A 12,853-nucleotide genomic window follows, 5' to 3' on the forward strand; every position below is an offset into this window, starting at 1 on the left:
TCTTGATAATAATAAAATAAAAATAAATTAACGTACGAAGATCTATTATGAGATTATAACCTTTTCCGGATTAAATCAAGCATGACATTATATTGTGAGAAAAAAGTATGAAATCATTCATCAAAAAATTACACATTAATACAACCATTCAACTTAGGCTTCATCTTCTCCCACGAAAGAGAATTAGCCACTCATCTATATCACAAGCATGTCATAAGTAATATAACAGTATAACACAATAACAATAACATGATTCTCATTAAAATTAATTAAAGAGATTCAATAATGGTGTTTGAAAAAGAGAAAACAAAACAACAACAACAAAAATAAAACTAAAATTCGAGGAGGAAACTAGCCGAAGACTCAGTGGAATATTGATCTCTTATATAAACTTTGATTCGTCATCTCTCCTTCTGTAATAGCAACAATCAAAGGCTTTTAAAATCAGCCATCTTTATCTTTTATATTTTTACGCTTATTTTTGGCCTTGTAAAAGTTTGAATATGGAAATAGCTATTATATATGATTTTGTGATCCTTTAACCCCTATTTACTTTAGAAATAATTTTTTTTCTTATTCTATAATATAACTATTTTTTCAGAATAACAGTTAAATACTATAATAACTCTATTATAAAGTACAAATATTATTCATCAAAATTAAATTTTATACCACACACTAAACCAATTATTAATTTACTTTTGATATTTATCTCATCAATTAACTTTATATTAAATCAAATGATATTAATGGTAATTTCGAAAAAAGCAAAACATATTTTTCTATCTTTTTTCTTCTTTTTATTTCACATCAAAGATAATTATTATACTCTTCTTCTAGAATATAAATGAACACAAAAATAATATTCCTAAAATAAAAATCTAAATTTAAAAATAAAAAATACATACATATTCTAGAATTGATCATATTCTTAAATACCTTTTCAATGCCATTTGAATTAAATCAATCAGAGACATGATAAGAAAGTTACGATAAAAATTCTAAACAGGTTTTAGTAACGGATTGGGTGACAACCAAAACATCAATCTCTTTCCATATTAGTAATGATCATAATTTTATTCCATTTTCTTCACCCACCACAGATATTCTGGGGGAAGGTTTTATATAGGCTCCTTTATTCTACAAAACTGAATGAAAAGCCCATTAAAACAATTATTATAATTAAATCGTGATTTTATTACTTTTCACAGATTTGTCTATGTGACCCAAATTTTATAAAAAGTTAAAAGTTAGATGAACATTGTATAAATTTAGCATGAAACTCCATATATAAGTATACAAAATATATGAGTTAAACAGATATTCCGGCATTTGTAAGTACCAGTAAAACAAAGATACTGAATATGAGGCATTTACAAAAATGTCATTGAAACATAATTTATTCTGGCACTCGAAAAGAAAATCTAGTAAAACTTTGTATTGGTGATATTTTCTTAACTATCGGAGTAATAAATGACACTAATGCTCAAAATTCTTATACTGAAATTGAAGTTAGATTTTCTTTGGCGATCCTTTCTGGTGTATAAACGTCACCGAGTCCCATCTCTGGACGGGGTTATGAAACTGCTTTGTTGGATTGAATTACTTTCTTCTCACCTGAACTTGAGTTTTTCATTTTTTGCATGATTTAATCTTCCATAAGATAAGTGATTAGACTATATACATGATACAACTCTAATACAAGTGCTTTTGTTCACGAGTTTGTAAGTTGTCTTGATCATCTTCTTCTTCAGTGTGAGTTCATCGACCCTTTCTGGGATTCATTCCTATCGGAATTGGGTTTGTCATCCTCGTCTATGTCATTTGCTACCTACTGGTCTTCTGGTAGAAGGGTCTTTATGTAGATTGGTTAGTTGGCTGTCGACCACCTATTCCGCCTTCTTTTGTAGCTTCTTTGGAAATAACACAACTGAACAATTTTAAAAAGCGAGGTTTGGATTATTATTGGTCTCTGTATCCCCTTCTTAGATATCTGAGCGTAGTGGAGGTCCTTATTCTCTTCTTTCTCGGGGTGTTGTTTGATTCATTTTCCTTGCTTATCACTTTACAGTACTTCTCCTCCTCCCCTCCTGCTCTATCTAATACCTAGTTTATGTTTTTTTTAAACAAAAAAAGAATTCTAGGAAATAAAACTCTCCTGTATTTTATAATACTACTTTATGCAAGTGCCATCAAAAGTTTCCGAATTTCATAATTATAACTATATACCTGTAAAGTTATTTCGACTCTTTCAAAAATGAATATCCATGGTATGTCCCTAATAAGCAGTTATTAAATGATCGAAACACTATTTTTCTCTAAAAGTTTAGAATATTAAATTTATATCATTTATTTTAGAAAAGATAATGCTGATATAGATCCTTTTGTACTGCTATATCAGGAAGCACTAAATAGTTTTTGACTAGTTTTGACAAATTTATGAAGTGGTAAATTAATCTTTTCGCCATTTTTGTTAAGTTTAAACTATGCTTAGCTAGCTTTAGAAAAGGGAGTGCAGCAATAGAAATTAATATATTTTGAAGAATGCCATAAATTTTCTGACACAAGAACTGTGTATTTAGTTAGATCAATGAAGATGCTTCTTTTTCTATATTATCTATAGATAATAATATGATGTCCGCTAGCGTCAAATGATCTTCCAAGCTTTCAAAAGACATAAATTTAACATTCACTATGCCAAAATAGTCTTTTCACATATTTATTTACATAAATGCTAGTATGAATTAGCGTTTAGAATTTTAAAAACTTTTACCATGCTCTAACAGACCATCTTATAAAGACTTCCGTTCCAAAGAACATATTTTTTGGTATTAATTTCTTACCCTTATAAAATGAACCCTCCCCTAGTCTGGTCCCCTGCCGCTTAGCTCAAGGCTGGTCACATGTCCCATTCAAATGCAAACTCTTCTAGGCAAATGGTCCACTTTCCTTCCTTTCCAATCAGCAGGAGTTTGATCCTGTTAATATTTTGGCTTATTAGTAGTATTCGGAATCTGTGGCTCCCCTATCTTTGAGACTTAGCTTTCACCATAAGAATATCAACGAGTGATGCATTGCATCATTAGCCATCTCAGGCCACCATCTTAAAATTAGGTTGCTACCTTTCTCGGAATTACTCGCGCAATTAATGGAATAAATACTCTTTCGAGGAGGAGAATATTTCAAAGTAAACACTCTATAATCAAAAGCGCCACCTCTCTTTTTAAATTTCCTTTTCTTCTACAGTGCTCTTTTTAGATGCCCATCGTTGGAAATGGACTGGATACATTGCAAGCTGGAGAATTACAGCAACCATATATTGTTTCAAACTTGGTAAGTAACAACTTCGCTGCAGCTTGGCCGGGCAGCATCACAAAATTGATTTTGTAGAACACCGCAGATCCCAATTGTCTCTTTTTCCCTGGGAAGCACGTATGTTCCTTTGATCAGTGGTAAGAGGAGATAATTATACAGACATATAAGCTAAAGAGTAGCACTAATATAGCTTACCATCTAGTCCTGAAAGAGTTGCATGAGGACTAGTGATCGTCGAGTTCTTGAAATTAAATTCACTGGGGGAAGTGAGCAGATCCGTAAGCTTCGTGGGCTGGGATGAGAGCAAGGAAGGCGAGCAAGAGAATCATCCCCACAGGAATCAGGAGGAGCGACGGCGGCGGCGGCGTCAAAGGAGGCAAAACTAGTGGAAGCAATAGAAGAATAGCCGTCAGCACAACCAGCACCAGAACAGCACCAGCGCCGAAATAACGCACCATCAAGAAACCCTCAGTTTTCTCTTTCTTCCTCTCCTTCCTTTTAATTGCTTGTATATATATATATATATCCATATATATATATATATAGAAGAAAGTAAGGGATTAAACCTTAATTATAACTTCATTAAGAAATAATAAAATAGACGAATAAGAAATTAGTGATTCATAACAGAAGAGGAGTGAAAGTCAATTTTACACTTGGAAAGGAAAAAACAACTCCACTTCCACCAAAAATCTTTAATCATAATTAAGGGTGAAGACAGAAGAGGTGTTGGTTCACCAAAATATGTTCTTTCCACCAACATCCCAAATAATCAATCAAAGAGCCTGAAGAGAAATCAACACAAATTTATGAAACATAGCCAGCCAAAATACACGATTCCTCCGAATAAGCACAAAAATAATAAACGACAAGGACATACAAGGACATCAATGCCGTTGGAAATTAGAATGTAGCTTTGTGTTTTACCGCTGTATACCTATTTCATTCCTTCCCTAAATCAAAAGTTATTTAAAAAAAGTTCCTATTCAATATTTTTTAACCATGTTTTAAAAAATGTGAGTATAACATTTAAAAACTAAGTTTAAAGAACAAATATAGTAATTAATTTTAATGGTCAACATGGGTACTGTTAATATTTTTCTTAATGTTTTCCGAAGAAATGAGTATGTAATAATTCTAAAAATAAAAAATGTTGTACTTTCATTCATAGAGAATGATAATATGTATTGCATGCATAGTCATTAAGCAAATGTGTAGCCATTGTATACAAATAGAGAGTATTAATATACATTTATTGCATATACATACAAGATGTTTTAATATGTATCTATTGCACGCATAGTGAATGGTAATATATAGCTAATTTTTATATAACATCGTCATGAAGTATTGTAGGCATAGTGATAAATAACCTCTCAAGCATTGTACACGTAGCACAGCGATTAGGCATTATATACATAAATAATAATGCATATATTAATACATGCATCCCATACTATGCTTCAGTAATTCATCTCTTCCACTAATCTATTTTATATCATATCAAAAAGTTCTTTTATAATTTTATAAGAGACCAAATACTTTTTTTTCTTCTATTTACCACTATTTTAGAATTACAAATGAATATAAAAATAACTATTTCTAAAATAAAAATAAAAAATAAATCTAGTTTAAAATTGAGCCTTATGCTCAACGCATATTGGGAGAGAGATCTAGAAGTAAAGCTCTTGTGGGAGTTGGGAAGTCATCCTCTAATTGCAGTTTACTTATGAATGATGTCTCTCTTTGGGAAGTCCACTGTATGACTTTCTCAGAAAGAATAATAATATTAGTCATGATGTCCCTCTCTACAGACAGCATCTTGATCCATCCTTGAAAGGGTTTTATTTCTAACAAAAGGTAATTGAAGTCTTAGATCGAGACGCAAGGAAGAGGGAATCTTTCGTATACAGCAGAGTTGGTATAAGAAATGCATTCCTTTCTAATCACAAACTCCTACTTAAGCAAAGTTTTCAGTCGATCGCAACGGGGCTGACATGGCCAGTATCATGCATATATATTATTCATATTATTTAATATATTCGTTGGGAGGACGACGAAAAGTAGATCCAACCTGTACGTAGCAACATAAACCTCTCATTCAAGATATATACCTCTCACTGACCTCTGTATCAAAAGTTCAGAAGAGGAGAATGAGACCATCTCCGTATAAAGATTTCAATAAAATCGCTCGTTTCATACATCATGATGTCCACGTCACTTTATGTTCAGGAAATCATATCGCTCTGTAAAAGGATGTCGGCTTTAGATCTGCCTCGACGTATACAAAGCAAATCGTACGCCTCCATCCGGCTTGTAAGAAACTCCCACAATAGTCTACTTTTCGTCTTCTGACTGGTTGCCAAATTCAACTAAAAGCCATCAGCTGTTGGAACGATGCCAAGCAACGAGGGTGCACCAATTCCTGCAACCAAATTGTGTAGAGAATCAGCCCCCCGAACACTATTTACGTGTCGGATTTTGCAAAAATCTATATTATCCTTTCTCAGCGAGTCACGTGAAGGAACATGTGGAAGCTGTATGAGGTAACGTTGTTTACCACGTCTATCGCTTTATGACATGGTACAATAACAATGAAGACCTAGCCACAGAACACATCTCCCATCTGAGGCACCATATATATTTTAACTTGAAATGAACCACCCACACGCTGTTCCCCGTACATGAAGATTCAATGCACCTAAGACACCCCCCTTGTCTTCTTCCACTGCTGCAACTTGTAATGCGTACTATATATATATATATATATATATATATGCCACCAACTTGTCAAACTAGCGACTTCCTCCGTGGTGAATGATGCTTAACATTAAAGCACAGAGATGATCTTAAGACTGTATATAGATGTTATACAGATGGATCCCTTTCAACTTTACTTAAACTAACAAGATAACGCTGTCTCGCATCCAACTTTACTTAAACTGAAAAATGGCATATTCTTAAAGAGTTCTGAGTAACAGAGGCCAGGCTAAAGGTAAAGGTAGGGCCTACGTACGTGTGCTCCAGTGTCAGATTAAGTAGACGAAGCTGGTATTGCGTTCTTGTTGTAATAGCTAGTCATTGTTTATTAATTTCTATATATTTCCGTTCTTCATTACGGATGCAATGAATCTGTTAAGCATCGACGTTAACTCTCTCTAGGTGGTCACAGTGGTCCTACTGAACGTCACCAATATTAAAAGTAAAGGATAGACATAGTGGGAAAAGAAGCCAACTAGTTAATATAGTGTACTGTTCAAATGCATGCCTGTAATCCTCTTGCTAAACTTTTACTATAGTTAATTATTAGCCTTTTGTATTACAGTAAGTATGTGAGGCCGTGATCTTCTGCTTTTAGAAATTATAGGATATAGCCACTAGATATCTTTATTAACAGGGTAGAGTTTGTAGTTGTCTACGAGAAGAGCTGTCATTCGAGTTACTCTAGTTGTCATATATAAATTTAAGTAAAGCCATGTGATTCTATATCAGGATAAAAGGAAATTAATGAGATGCTTTTGAGCTAACTCTGTACTATATCGATCAAACTAACGTGTATTATTAGATATCCAGCTATCTGGTGGATCTCAAAAGAAATATTATTTTAGGTGATCCTGAAACTGTTTTCCACGAACTGCACAATTCAATCAAAACTTTTATATACGGGTTAATAAAATATTAGAAGATTCTTTCGTTGTAAAGAAATTAAGTATAATGGAAATTATTGATCAAAATAGCATATCCTGGAAACTCTGCCGCTGTATAGTATCTCTTTTCGAGAGTTGTTCATGAATGCTTTTGTATGCGGTGTAGCAGCCAAACTGAAACATGGATGTAATGCTAAATTGTTTAAGGGATAATATTTCTTTCAACTATTAATCATTTTTCATAATTATTTTCTGGTATAGATCCCCATCTATTAAAAATATAGAGATGGAATCAATTAAATGGCTTGAGTTGCACATAACTTACATGTGCCGTCAATATGAACGATAAATATGTTATATTTTTATTATATAATTATTACATGACAATTTAGGTATAAAATTATTTAATAGAAACCTAATGAAAAGGGTGGAGTGAAATATTTTTTAATAGTTTGTCGGATTATTATATACTAATAAATAGTTAACGAGTCATTATGAAAAATATTAATAGCTTAAGGGGTGAAAAAAATTATTCATTTTAATTTTCAACAAATAGGTGGACTGTAAATTGTTCTTTCGTAAATATTTTTCTTTAACTTTTTTAATGAATCACGAGCTCGCATCTTAGACAAAGATGCTAGCTTTCACCAATATATAGATTATATAATTAAACTAATCTTCCTAAGAAATAAGCCACTATGAGCATAAGCCAGACCAAGTAATATTTTTATAAAGTAATACTTTTATAAAGTTTTATCAAAAATTAACTATAATGTTTATAGATGAAATCAAATCAGCTATAACAATAACCATGACTCTGCTGTTTGACAACTCTTTCCCTTCAACTTTATGAAGTTTAACTTAATAAGAATCCCTTGCGACTTCACAGCGTTCAACAAGGCGACAACAATTAATGCAGTATACAATCTTTGAATTTTAGCAGTCAAATATTAGAGGAGTATAACAAATTAATTTGTCTTACAAATGTGAAGCTTGAAGACTGGAACAAGTCCAACCATAATAGCTTTGAATGCCCATGCTAACATGCTTAGAACTGCTCAATGGTGCCCCTTCAAAAGTGACGATACTTTATTGGTCAGTGGTCAACAATAAAATGCTGACCATCAATGATACGAAAAATTGGAAATTATATGCTCTTAGTTTCTTACATAATTATGCCATTTTGAAAGATTAGAAAAGATATATTCTTATTATCCTAGGTAACTATGCCATTTTGTTAGCAATTGAGAAGTATGGATGTTGTTCACTTAAATAGAGTGAATGTCAGGATGCTGTATATGGACCTATTTTAGCACTTAGAAAAGAAATTTCATTGGATTTATAAATTTAAATCTGATTTTTGTATTACATCTTATATATGTAGATGCAGTTTGTCATATATATATATGGAGCCAAATGGCCCCTTAGTGCCACATGTCACCTTGAGAACAACAAAGAATTGTAAATAAAAAATCTATTTCTATTGACCTTGGTTGAGAGATTCCATGATAGACGACCAATTACCCACAGTAGAGTAATTTCTTAAACAATATAAAACAAAACATGTATTAAAGAAAGCTAGTTTTGACCAAAATAGCACTGTTTAAAATTTAATTTATCTAAATAGACTATCGCCTAAACTTATTACCAGAAGGGTCAAAAAATACTGTAGCCCTACTTAAAAATGCTAAAATATTTAGTGTTTTACCTTTAAAAAAATGCTTATCTAATGAGCGTTTTAGAAAGTGAAACACTAAACATTTTAGTATTTATTCTTAGGCACTTTAGTTAATGATCTTATTAGTGTTTAAAGAATTCAGAGCTCAACATTTCACAAAATAAAACACTAAACTTTTCAGCATTTTATAACAACATTTTATTATGACATAGCACCATTCTGAAATCCTGACTTACAAAAACAAAGACTCCAAGCATCATTCAATTTTATTCTTGCAACCTTGCATTGTTGTGATGTTTCGTATGCAGAATATCAGCAGAAACAAGTGACCGTAAATTATTTGCGGCAAGTGATTTCATCTTCATCTAGATAAATTGAAATTGAAACCCCTTCCCTATTTAATTCTTTTTACTATTTTCTAGATACATTTTATTGTTTCTGTAACTTCTTGATACTATGATGCACTACTCTGTTACAAAAATTACTACACTTTTACAATTGCTTGCAATATATGGTACTCTTTTGTGATTAAGGTGAGTAATTGTAGAAGCATATATCTTATAGTTCTCAAGTAGTTAATTATGACTTTACTCTAATTCTTCTTTCTACATGTGAAAAAGAAAAAATTCAATTGAACTTCAGTAATACATTAGAAGCAAGAGACAAACTGAAAGAGACAAGAAAGCCCAACTAGTTAAGCAATATCATCATTTCAATGCCAATCTTTATAAGTGAATGATAAAAGTAATATGTTTTTAATACATTCTGGTCTTTTATAATTGCCTATGTAGAAGTGAGCCGTCATGTTGCTCGACAATATGCTAGAGAGAATAAAATTGACAAAAACAGATGTTATCACAAATTCATAGTACAATGTGTTGCATAAACTAAGATGAATTCACAAGTAGATTAGAAAAAATATGATGTTCAGCAAACTATTATCAAAATTAGGATAATGAAACTGTCAAGAATGTGAGTCAAGCATAACATTTACATATATTTGAGGATCCACAAAACACATGCAAAATCAGTAAATTTACATGTATTTACATTAAAATATTTTAAATTCCTAAAACAAGTATCTATTCTCCTAGTATATAAAATTGCAAATATTATAATTTCTTTTTTTTTTTCTGAAGCTACATTGAGTCATCAGATGTAGATAGCTCCTGTGTAAGTTGTGAAGAAGGCATGTCTACATTTGTTGGCTGCTCGACTATAGTCTGCTCTCTAATTGGCTCCTCTATAGTTAGCTCATGTATAGTCGCCTCCTCTATGGCTTGCTCTGCAGTAGCTATCCCTCTCTCCCTCCCTCTACCTCTTGCTCTATTTCTACCTCTACCTCTAACTGTAGGAGGTGGTAATGGTTGATGCTCTGTATGAGCTGACACAAGCTGATGCACTATAAGAGGAGCATATAAATGTCGTGACTTATCAACCATCTACAATGCACTAGCACACATGTCAACAAATCATGCTCATCGATGCTTGACCACCATTGCTACTCCATGGGACAAGTGCATTTGAGCCTCGATAGTGAATATCGAATAAAGTATGAACCTAGACTAAATATTAAGTAGTTCACTATTTTTTGGTAAATCTCAAACCTTTTAGAATATTATAATTTATATACCACAACTTCAATAGTCATGCTAAAGGGTGAAAATTGCATGTGTGACTTATCTGATAATGGACAAGTCGATCGTCGTGTAATCCTCCTATACCATAACATGTATGGATCACCATAACTCATCGTTGCAATTACCGGCGATGAATCCACTATGCTAGCTCCACGTTGCTTCCAAATGGCAATATACTTTGCATGGTGAGCGTGCCAGTTATAAGTTACTCTTACCACACTTATCGAGAACATGAAGCTTGTTCGACCAAACTAACGCATGACTTGATACGGAAAATGCCACTCAACAATATCAAAACAAATAAGTTGTGCCCTCGTCCATATATTGCTATCTATTGCACATATTGCTGGTAACTAAGTTAATAACTTAGCTAATACTTCTTCTATATGTGGCTCTCATATAATCTACATGTTAGTAAAATAAGTTAAATATATCATGCTAGAAGTAATTTTACATAGTTTTAAATATTACCTGATCATTACGTTGCTAGTCTAGTTGATCTCGATAAAAACACAACATATGCTGTGCTGGATTTTAGTCATAACTTCACTTCCACTTCCACCTGGCACCAAGTGCATCACCCGGCTAAGGCTGAGCTAGCTAAGGTTTCCCTAGCTGAGTGATGGGTTCTTGTACCAAAAGATAGGCTATGCAACGATTCCTTTAAGATCTAGATGTATTATAAGAATCAGTCCGTGCAACCGTAAAAAAATATTTGTCAAATATTTTCCGGTAATCAAAAAATTACAAAACCAATTAAGTTAGATCCATAACTCTTGATCTACAACTTTCTTATTTATGTCATTTGCAAATTCAAACTACAACTAGGATGAAAACATGAAAGAACGTAGGTGATGGTGGTGGTGACGGGTGAAGTGGATGTTAGGGTTATGAATGGGTATAGAGATGAAGGTGGATTGTGGATGTGATTAAGAAAAGTAGACGAAGGAAATGAAGTGATCGAGATCCCAAAGAAGAGGGGTGGCTCAACAGTTGAGGGAGATTAGAAGTTAGAAGAAACCTTGCCAACTGTAAAGGTGGAATGATGATGAAGAGAAAGGAGGGAGAGAGTCTAGAGAGAAGATAGGAGGCAAAAAACCAATAATCCAATAGTATAATGAAGTTGGCTGCCATCCACATATTTATAGAGGCTAGCCAATAAGTCCTGAAACAATATGAAACCCTAATTCTAGAGGATTCCCGTCGACCGCGTTCGAATGCGCTCGATCGCGTTCGAACGCACTTAAAAAACTCCATCTTTGGATGTGCGAACACGATACAGGCGTTCGAATGTGGGCGTTCGAACTTGCCCGACCGCATTCGAATTCACAATATGCGTTCTCTTTATTTGTGAACCTGATGCAAGCGTTCACAAGGGCGTTCGAACGTGACCCTTCTTGCGTTCGAACGTGACCCTTCTTGCGTTCGAACGCGACTTATAGAAATTTTATTTTAATAAAAATAAACAACTAATGCAATAAGAAAATATCCTAACTAAGTGTATCGACCCACCACGCTTCCCCCATCTTGCCCTCAAGGTGATAAGTCAGGAAAGCGCTCCAAGATATCAGTCTCCAACTCCCATGTCGCCTCATCAGATGGCTTGCCAAGCCACTCAACTAAAATCTCCATCTCCAATTTGGTACCATATCGTCGTCGACATCAAGCAAGTTCACAAACTGGCTCAACGATCTCTATCTCCTCCAATGGCTTCGGTAGAACTGATCTAATACATTTAGTTAGGATCTTTTCTTATTGCATTAAGTGTTTATTTTTATTCAAATAAAATTCATGTAGGTCACGTTCGAACGAAGGTAGAGTCATATTCGAACGTCCTTGTGAATGCCTGCATCAGGTTCGCAAATACAGAAAACACATATTGTGCGTTCGAATGCGGTCGGGCGAGTTCGAACTCCCGCGTTCGAACACCTATGTCGCGTTCGCAAATCCAAAGAAGGGGCTTTTTGAGTGTGTTCAAACGTGATCGACGAGAATCCTCTAGAATTAGGGTTTCATATTGTTTTAGGACTTATTGGCTAACCTTTATAAATATGTGAAAGGCAGCCAATTTTATTATGCTATTAGATTCTTGATTTCTTATCTCCTATCTTCTCTCTAGACTCCTCCCTCCTCCCTCTTCACCATCCTTCCATATCTTCCATTAGCAAGGTTTCTCCTCGCTTCTAATCTCCCTTGTCTGTTGAGTAACCCCTCTTCTTTGGGATATTGACCACTTCGTTCCCCTCGTCTACTTTTCTTAATCACTTCCACAATCCACCCTCATCTCTATACCCATATATAACCCTAACATCCACTTCACCCGTCGCCACCATCATTACCCACGTTATTCCGTGTTTTTGTCCCTACTACAGTTTGAATCTGTGAAGGGCAAAAATACAAAAGTTGTAGATCAGAAAGTTACTGATCCAACCCAATTAGTTTCATAATTTTCTGAATATATGATGAATATTTTTCCACGATTGTTGGACTACTTTCTGCAATAAATTCAGAACTTAAGGAATTGTTCTATAGCCGATCTTTTAGTTCCAGAACTTATCAAAGTGGTATCAGAG

The 12,853-nt window shown here is 33.8% G+C and overlaps 1 long non-coding RNA gene across 1 annotated transcript; it reads right to left on the reverse strand.

Annotated features, from left to right (window-relative positions):
* Nucleotides 1–2,850: 2,850 nt before the first annotated feature.
* On the reverse strand, nucleotides 2,851–3,824 carry LOC140776475 (uncharacterized). The gene is made up of 3 exons (XR_012106890.1): nucleotides 3,511–3,824; nucleotides 3,216–3,421; nucleotides 2,851–2,978 (listed from the first exon to the last, which is right to left on the reverse strand). It is a non-coding gene; the product is annotated as an uncharacterized lncRNA (long non-coding RNA).
* Nucleotides 3,825–12,853: the final 9,029 nt, after the last annotated feature.

The sequence above is a fragment of the Typha angustifolia genome, chromosome 14 (genome assembly GCF_048772165.1).
Source record: "Typha angustifolia cultivar Huaian chromosome 14, ASM4877216v1, whole genome shotgun sequence".
Lineage (NCBI taxonomy): Eukaryota > Viridiplantae > Streptophyta > Magnoliopsida > Poales > Typhaceae > Typha > Typha angustifolia.